Below are 10,381 nucleotides of genomic sequence, written 5' to 3'. Positions count from 1 at the left end.
TGCCTCTGCCTCGCCGCGGGGATCGCCTGCCGCTGTAACGTCGCTTCGTCTCGCCCCATCTAGTTTGGTCCGGTCAGTTTGTTCCCCTTCTCGCATTTGGCTCCCTTGGCGTCTCCTTTGGTGTGTGATTGTGCTGCCAAGGGGCAAGGGTGATCGCTAGTTTGGGTTTCGGCCGTTGTTTGCATCGATTCGTCCGTTCACCGGGTCTGCTTTTTCTTTCCAATTTTGCAAGTGTTGATGTCGATTTGGTTCTGTGATGCCTGCGTTTGCGCGTGTTCTTAAATCTTAAGACGAGGCGGCGCGCACGTTGATTCTGTACTTCGTGTCGTGATGAGGTGTTTCTGGAGATAAGCGCGATAGGGCGATTTGATTTGTGATTTTTGTGTTGTCCTGGCGGTGAGATCAGCAGTTTGAGCGGCGTGTTGAGATTTGTGTTCTTTTTTGTTTTTGCGGCTAGTGCGATTCGAACAGCGGGTTGATTTTTGATTTTATTGTTTTTACAGCGAGATGTGCGATTTGAATGACAAATTGATTTCATAGATGGCGCGATTTCGATGGCAGATTAATGTGAATTGTTTTGGTTGTCGCTGTGGTGAGCAGATTGGACGTGTGGGTTGATTTGTGATTTTCTTGTTTTTACAGTGAGATGTGCGATTTGAATGACAAATTGATTTCATAGATGGTGAGATTTTGATGGCAGATTGATGTGAATTGTTTTGGTTGTCCCTGTGGTGAGCACATTGGACGTGTGTGCTAACGTTGGCGGATTGATTTGAGTTTGGTGTACTTGTGCTTACAGTGAGGCGTCATGCGTGATATTCATTTGTCTGGTCGGTTTTGTGGTGACATGTGGCCCATATGCCTAAGAATATAATTTGAGCAGTGGATTGATTCGATTTGGGTTGGCTTTAGCTATTCATATAGTAAGGAGGTCGTTCTAAGTGGAGAATTGATTTGGTTTTGGTCCAGCAACGGATGCATGTTGTGAGTGGCCAATAAAATAAATTCCTTTTGGTGAGGCGGTTGATTTGAGATTTGGATGTGATTCTATCTTAGGGTTCTATTGCTTAAGTTGTCTGTATGGTTTTGCTTCCGAGTAGCAGTGGGTCTGGGTATAGAGAAATAGGCTTGACTATGGTCCAATACAAGAGGTTGTGCTTGCAGTTAAGAATGTGATCAAGGGATGGTTTTGCCTTGCCTTTTGGTTTTAGGTCGTTATAGTGGTGTTGTGCTTCTAAATGAGTGAATCTTGTACCAATTGTTCTGTGGAGAGATGGCAGTTTGCCGAATGTGTCCTTTTTTCTTGTTTTTGCTTAGTAGGTTTTACGTAATGGGCTTCATTTGATTATATGTTGAATTGATTCAGATGAAGTTGTGCTTTTAATTAGAGAAACATGATGTGCCTCCATACTAGCATAAGTGCTCCCTCGTTTGTGATTTGATTTGCTTGGTTATGGTCAACTACTGCATGCACAGGCACTTTTGTTCTTCTGCTTTCTGAATGAGGTAGCATTGCATCTGTTAGCTGTAATTGCAAAAAGGGAAGATAACCGAGTAGCTGAATTTAAAAATTCACATAGATGTGTCATTTTTTTCATTTGTGTCGAAATGGTTCAATGCTTGAATGCATGGATCTCATAACATGTACATATGTGCCTGAATTTTATTTATTTATCTATTTACTATCTATGAGTACGTCTGATTGCATGGATATGAAATTAGTTTTTGAAAACTTCCATCTCATTAACTCATCTATATTATGTTTTGAATGCATCTTCAAAGGAAATATGAAGAAATATACTATTTGTAGAGTCCATGCTCAACATTTTATATTTTGTACAGACTGAAATTAGTAATCCCATATCATCCTGGTTGCATTTTGGTCTCTGCTTATTCGGAGGTATATGATTAGAATTTTTAACATTCACTTCATGAAAGCGAATTAATCATAGGTAGCTTTCTTCTGTTTCTGGTCATTTTTGGACTTCTTTTTTTAGTTGAGTTAATCATGGCAGGATCTCTTGTATTTTGTTTGCTTGTCTACTGATGTTTGTTCCTAGTTCTATGTAGAACACGATATAGATTACTGGTATGATATGGACCTCATGCTCAAATAAGGTACTCCTATTTTCCCCTTGGTCCTTTATTCGGTATCTTATTGAAGTTGGATTGTAAAGAATTTATATAATCTGTAAAATGACATACTTTTTTTCTTGGTGAGGCATATATTCCTTGATTTCCTAGCAAGCAACTACGACAAAACTGATATTTGCACAATACTTCTATGTGTGTGCACATGGTCTATATCTTTAGATGACTAGCAAAATGCCCGTGCTTCGCTACGGAGCTATAGATAAATTATTTATTAGTCTAAGTATTGATCAGAATATCAATAATAATAGGATGGATAAAAACTACTATTGCATATTGATATACTCATATTCTCATAATACTCGCCCTTTCTCAACTATTGTGTAGCATTTCTAAAACCGTACGCGAAATCACGTGCAGACCGATCGTGTCACGCGTAAATGACGGATAGGTGATCGAGGGAGGGAACCAGCAGGCGCCAGTACCTACCCATCATCGACTGAGAGATGGGAGAAACGAATAAGGGATAAGGGTGGAGCAGGTGTGTGCATGGTGAACGATTGGATCGAATTGGTAAATGGATAGCAAGGCGGGTTAATTCCTTCTAACTTTCAGGGTCCTTACCGAAGCGATTTAATGCGTTGGATGACTCAATCGCGCGATTCAACGTGGTCCACGTAGCCGACAAACAAAATAAAGCGTGACAGTTGAAAAAAATATGTTTTTTAAAGTAGGGTGGAATAGAAGTTTGTCAAGCAGTACTCGACCAGAACATCCTTGAATGAAGAACCATCAGCATCATCAACAAAAGCTACCCCGTCCTTCCCGTGTGTTTGGTAGCTCATATCTTCTTAGCCTGGCTTATCTCCCTTATACAACCCGAGTTTAACATGGCTAAGAGGATACGCATGCCTCCTTTGTTTGGTTGCTTGTATTTATTAGCCTGAGTTTGATATGGCCAAGAGGATACGCATGCCTCCTTTATTTGGTTGCTTGTATTTATATAGTCTAGCTAATATACCATTTTATTTGGTTACTTCCATAAGAGAAACGGTCTGGAAGATATTTTGTTTGTTTGGTTTTATGGATTTGTGTATGAGCACCTTTTATTTAGTTAGGTGAGTTATCTCTACACTATCATATAAAATATCATATTAACATTTGAATTAGTCAATTAGAAGTATTCTTATACACGCAAACATGCCATAACAAAAGATTTTTCTGAAAAGTACTAATCCACGAATTAATCTAATGTTCATATGTCACAATTATACTGTAAGCAGTAAGAGAAAAGAAAAAAAGAAAAAAAAGAGAAAAGAAAAAAAAAGAGCGTCGTTTCTTTGCTGGTGTGATTCTCGTCAGCTCGCTGCCCCCGACCTTATCCGCGTGAGCGTGAGTGGTTAGAGAAAAGAAAAAAAAAGGAAAAAAGAAATAGAATCGCCGCTCCGATAATTTATCCGCGTGAGCGGTTCTTTCCCCTCGTCCTCTTTTCTCGTCCTCATCGCCGCTGATATTCCCCTCAGCCCGCCGCCACTAATGCATCCATCTGCGTTGCTTGGTGACTTTGGATTCGTGGCTAGCCGATCTGGTAGCCGGAGGGAGGAGAGGATGCCGAATCCGGTGCATGGGATTCTCGGAGCTTGTGCAGGAAGGCGGTGGGGTGGCCTGTGAGAAGACAACGCCAGTAACAACAGGAGAAGAGGAGGAAGATTATTGCGGCGACGGCGGCGTCTCGAGCTTTCGGATTTGGTAATCTCCTCGAGCTCTCCTGTCTCCCCGCCCTCTTCCTACCTTCCGGACTGAGTCGACCTCGAGCTCTTGTGGCCGGATCTGGCTGCTGGAGCTCGTTGGTGCCGGTTGGAGTTCTGAATAAGAGGCGCGTTTGTGGAGATTGGAGAAGATCGGATCGGACGGGGGCGACGTGGATCAAGCCCGGATTGGGTGCTGATGGCACGGATCGAGCAAGGGCACTCCCTGTGCGTCCACCCCAGAGAACAGAGCGATTTTCCCCTTCTACAGGATCAGTGTACAATTTATTTTTTCTCTTCTCCAACTCCATTTATCTTTATTTTCTTCTTGATCTTGATTTTTCAAGAAGTTTTTGTTCCGATTTTTTTTCATATGATTGGGTTTTGGGTAGGGAATTTGGGTTGATTTGTTCATGTGTCCGTGTTTGTATCTGATTCGATCCGTTTCTCACGGAGAGAGGGACAAAAGTTGTGCAGGGGACGAAGGGGATCGTGAGCAAGGCGGACACAAGCACGGAGTAATTTTTTTTTAGTATATACGGACGAAAAATTAGCGCGTATACGGACAAAAATTAGGTGACGATTGGAAAAATCCAAATCTTTTAATTAGTTAAGATTAAGATATGAATAAGAGGTAGTTCAACTTGGTGTCATTAATCTATTTATTCATTTATTTATCAGTATAGTGCTTATCACTAATGGAAATTGTCATTGGTATAAACTTTGCCTTTTTAATTTAACATACGTTTTGAATTGGGTTGTATACTTGCGTTTATGTAGTATCTCTGAGGCTGTCCTGTTCTGAAATATAACCCCTAGACTCTATTAATGCAAATCTTTATTTAACTTCTGTCAAATGCAAAGGTAGTGGGTTAAAACCACTGAATTGGATGAGGTATGCTGATGGCTATACTTTTGGAGAACAATAGTGCAGAAACCCCATTGCAAGTTAAAGGTGTTGTTTGTCTATTGTGTAATAGTATTTGGCCAAAAGTATTATGTTAACTGTCTGAGTCTTGTCTTTTTAGTTTCCTGAAAATTGTGAATGCCTCGTGCCTGACAGAAGAATATAGAGTTTATGAGAGTTGATCAATATTATTCTGTGAAGAACTAAATGAAAATGCATGGTCACTTTGCTCTATTGCAGGTACTGAAGCACTACAAATTTGTTGCTTTTGTTGACATGACAAGCTTGTTCTTGGCTTTGGTGAAGTGATCTTAGCTATTCCAGATAATTTATATTATACCACACAATAATCAATTGATATTATTTCAACTATTCTTTCTTCTTCATTCCCTAGAACATGGGTTCCCGCTGATTTTCTTTGCACTTGGAAGTGAAAAGGGTGAAGTCCATTTAGCATATTCTTGTCTTCTCTGATTCAGCATACATAAATAGAATCATGTATTGATGTCAGCATCTTGCCCTTATTTCTTGACACAATGCTAGAAGGTGTTTTTCATCAGCACTCACTGATGATGAGATCGAGAAAATTCAAGATTGCTTTCTGTGAGCTCTTGACCTATTGTGGCTTTGCTAATTATCACTAATAACATCAAGGTTGTATTTGGAGAGAGTCTGACACGTATTTTTTTTTTTGAAAAACTATGAACAATCTTTTTATTGATTCAAGGGTAAATATAACATATTTGAAGATTCTTCCTTCATCCTGAATGCAATTATCAACCATTGTCAGGAAAACTGAAATTGAATGAAGCTTATTATTAGACTGATTTCGTGGGGAGAAGCATATTAAGTTGACTTGTTGAAGCCATTTTTTGTCTACATCCAGCCCAAGGGAAGCAATACAACACGGTAGGTCATAATATATTTCTTTACTGATCATAAAAGTACAATATTTCTTTTACACTGATGTAATATCTTTTACATTGTAATTGTGTTTTCTTTCTCTGGATTGATTGCTGGAGGAGCCAGAAAAAAAAAAGATTGATGAGAGATAAGCAATGCATAATATCACTATCACTGATTCTGTTTCAAAACTACCACATTTTTTTATACTAGCAAAGCTCGGTCTCTGTCCCCTAGCGAAACTATGTTGTCAACAGAAGTTGAACTATTGGGAGCGAAACTGACAGCAGTTGTAGTTGGCTTTTGCTGGACTTACTTCTGGAAAATGATTGGGTTTTGTGTTCCACATGTTATAGAAGAGGATTGAGTCATCTGTTTTGCACTTTTGCTTGTGGAGGAAATGACAGATGGTGCCAATGGTGCTGTAATTAATGGTTGGCGTTATAGATATGGCCCAACAGTGATCTTCCAATATCTGCTTTGGTTGGAGACTGTCATGTGCTTCCAGAGTTTTCAGCTTATTAAATCTAGGAGTACGCTGAGAGCAATGGCTAAATGATGGAAAAACATGCTTCGTACATCATTGGCATCTAGTATTGCAGAGGTCAAAGTGGCTTTATCCATCATAATTTCAAGCTGCCTTATTTATTTGCATCTGTGGTAATTTGTAAGATCATTCATCGTTCATGGTTTTGGTTCAGCGCAGATTAGAAGATCTGTAATAAAGTTGATGGAATAGTGGGGGTCAGTGAGGGCTTTGTTTGTGAGCTATATTCAATCCTTTTCTCCACGCAGCCAATATACCATCTACGGTTTGCGGCTTATTCTCTACTTTTTTTTTGAGCCCCTGTGTCAATTTTTACTGTTAAAAGGAGTGTTCTCTCGGATTAATTGATGATTGATTCAGGAATCCTTTTTTTTTTTTGAAGCAGGAAGGCTGGAGTTCTGCCTTTTCTTATATTAACGAGATAATAATTTCTTGTACAAGTTTGGACTTATTACAATATCCAGGGTTGTACAACTTCGACCGGAACCATAAGAGAGGTAAATAAGATTTACTCTATGTAATTAACCACAAAAGCTCTTTCATTTATGTTCTGGATCACCAAGGTAGCAACCTGTTCTTCCTGTTGGTGTTCATCTTAGAAAACATTCTATTCTTCCAGCCAAAAGTTCCACCAAAATAACCGACTGAGTTGTGATAATTTTCTTCCTTGTATGTTTAGGTGTGATTTTGCACAAACTATCCCATCTTTTGGTTAATCTTGTTTAGGGGCTTTGAGGTAGTTTGCATGTGAGGCCTCGCCATCAACATACCATGTCTAAGACCTTGGTAAAACATTTGGTGGCCAAATGGTTTGTTGTTTCGAAAGCCTCACCACACAGATAACAACAAATCCAATTGCATGGTCATCTATGGCGCAGAAGGTTACCTGCAGTTAGAGCCTTTTGATGCAAAACCAGCCAGCTGAAAAAAAATGATTTTGGCTCCACATTCCCTTCCTTAGTTGTTTGAAATTAAACCTCGTAAAGGAACCTTTAAATTGCGCCCTGTAAGCTGATTATGTAGAGTATTCACCTGAATTTATCCATCTCCATCTTATGTCATCCTTTTCTCCGGTGATTAAAACTGTGTTTTGAAAGGGATGGGCTAGAGTGACTAACTCATTTATCTCCTCAATCGTTATTATTGGCCGAAGCATAGTAAGCCATTGTTGTCCGAGATTTCAGTTGTCACATTTCGACACTTCCACTTTGCCAACTTCTATAGATTATGTGCTATATCTCTAGGCTCTTAGTTTTGATTCAGTTATCTTTCCAAAACAATTCTTTTGAGCCCTCTTTCAGTATGATTTCTGTTGACACACATCGATGGAGCCCCTTTTCTCCTCCCCTCACCGGCGAGGGCAGATGGAGGCGGTGTGGGTCGGTGATTGTAGATCAAGTGACGACCTTGATGGTAAGCCAGCCACTACCTCGTCTCTCATCTTCCTCCCATGGATCTCCTCTCCTTTCCTCTTCTCATCCTCGTCTTCTTTCCTCTTCTCATCTCCCTGCCACTTTCTTCCTCATCTGCCCTGTGTGGAGGTAAAAGATTCCTTGTGTTGTTTTTGGGCTAGATCTGAATGGATAAATGTCTCCTTCTTGATGGCTCCTTCTCCCTCCTCTTCCTCCAGTGCAACCGCCATGCTGTCGCTGTTCTCTCGACGATTCAAGTGCGGCACAACGACGATTGTCGGCGAGATCGTGCTACTGTCGACACGGGTGGCAGCGAGAGAGGTATGTATGTCCAGTTGTAACATTGGTTGTTTGACAGATTTGGGAGGAAAGGTTCTTTTAGTGTCATCCATCGTGTCTTCTCTGCCTTCTCCACTCTGTCTGCATATAATTTATAGAAACAATGTCATTTGATCATGTCCCTCTTATGGCACCATTTCTTTACTTGAAAAGTGCAGACACATACAGTATCACAGTCCAAAAAGAAAATGCCCCAAAGTGGAAACTAATAATCCTTATCCTACTGAATGTTTTTTTGATTGATTAAGCAACAGAATATGTAACTAATGCTACACAAGGATATCATTAGGAAATAGGGAGCTAAGCCTTGAAGCCTTTTCTACTGATACAACATGCAAATAGGCATATAAACATCTTACTGTGGGCATCTGATGCATCAAAATATGATGTGTAACGGAATAGCCATTATAAACACATCATTTACTATTCCAAAGCATGTAATGGAAAAACATTGTCCGAATGACAATTGACCATTACTATGGGGATAGCTACACACAGTTTATGATGTGTTTTTTTACCTTGCTTGTGCAAATAGCTGGACACAGAGTTGTTTGTGACTTGCCAGGTAATTTTCAGATAAGATGCTTATGTATGCTCACCAGTGTTTTACATTCCTGACAGAACAGGTCCTTGACACACAAGCTGATCAACTGAGAAGTGTTTCCCAAAAGTATGACAATGCCAAGAAATTATGGGCAGCTGCCATATCTAACTTGGAAAATAAAATCAAGGTAGAACAGATTTATCTGCAATGCTACAACAAGAATTGATAAATACATTAGATGCTAAGTTTCACTGATTATATCACTCTTTAATTTTCAGGTCATGAAACAAGAGCAGACATCTTAGATATGGCAGTTTTAACCAAATTCTGACCCTTCTATATTTGGTTAGTCACTTCTATCTTAGATGTTTATGGTTCTCACTTCTATATTTGGTTAGTGTATCTATGTTGAAAGTTAAATCGTAGTGGTTTTTTATTCTATTTATGTATAAATGGTGATCACTTTATGAACAATAAACATCTTGATTTTCCTCCATCAGTGTTCATGTTACTTGGTGTTGGTATTGCTAGCTAGACACCGTTTAAGAGAAATTTCTTCCATCATGTTAGATTCCAAGTATCAGATTTCAGTCCTTGCGAAAGATATGTTGTATGCCAAAGCACTAAAACTTTTATAATGGCACGCTTGTCACTATATAGTATCTTCCGGGTGAAGATTTCATAATAGAAAATGTGCTAATAGATAGTGTCCTGTTTGGTCATTAGTTCTGACTGTTTCTTTTTGTTTTTCAGCAGGAGCTGCATTGCTGCAGTTAGCGTGGTTCAGAACAGCAAATGAGAATATTCTTTTTCTAGATATAGTAAGAGAAAAAGTTTGTATTCCTACTCTGCTTCATTCAAAAAACCCTTATTTTTAACCCTTTTGGCTACTGAAGCATCATAAGGATTGTTCTATTTTGAGTTCCATGATATGTTCAACAAATTAACATAGGCAGTTTTATTTGTATGAAATGATGTGCCTAAACTTTTCCAGAAGATCAAGTTGCTAAGAAGGGTATCGTATTATTTACTAGGAACATATATAAAAGATTTATATCTTTTCTCACTGAATCTGAAATTTATACCTTTTTATCTTATTTGACATTTCAACATCTCATGGGATACTCGATAGAGCTATAGATGCAGAAAATAGGAAACATGATAGCTTCATGACATTGATAATTAGTACAATAGAAAAGTTACTTTAACTTGCAGAGTACAGAATTAATGGTATGTTATTTGTCTGTAATAGTGAACTATCTTGGAATATCTGTTGATTACCTAGGATCGTGTTGAAAGGAAATCTGGGATTGGTTGCAATTGGTGATGTAATTTTGAGAGACCCTAATCCTGGCATATTTATGATGTTCTACAAAACCTGCATCCATTCCATCTAAAAGAACTCATCAGCTGGGATCGAAGTAATGATCAGATCTTTTTTTCTAGGAGAACTCGAGAAGAAAGTTCGAAAGATGGGACCTTGCAAGCACAACACCAGTACCTAACATCAAGTTGATGCTCATTGCAATAAGTTCTGCCATTTGCAAAACATTTAGAGATTTTTTTAAAAATCTGTGATCAATTTCCATAAATTCACATCAAGGTGTCTCATGCAGTGCCAGGTAAAGAAAGGGAGCGCAGTGCTTAACAAAAGGATTATATGTTTTGCATAGTGAAGCAGTCATTCACTAATACTAGAGTTGCAGGCCTCATGATTGATGTTGCACAACATTTGAATGGAAGTCTGTTACCAGATGATGAAGATGAGCTCCTGACTGTGTTAATTGAAGATTTTGATTATGTCGGTTAAATTGAGAACCTAAGATTGAGCTTCTGAAGATATTATCTGGACTCTGAAGAACCTTGAAGAAAAACACTGAATTATAGTAA

Source organism: Oryza glaberrima, chromosome 6 (assembly GCF_000147395.1).
Source record: "Oryza glaberrima chromosome 6, OglaRS2, whole genome shotgun sequence".
NCBI classification, from domain to species: domain Eukaryota; kingdom Viridiplantae; phylum Streptophyta; class Magnoliopsida; order Poales; family Poaceae; genus Oryza; species Oryza glaberrima.
The sequence above is the reverse complement of the archived record's forward strand: the minus strand, read 5'-3'. Positions refer to the sequence as shown.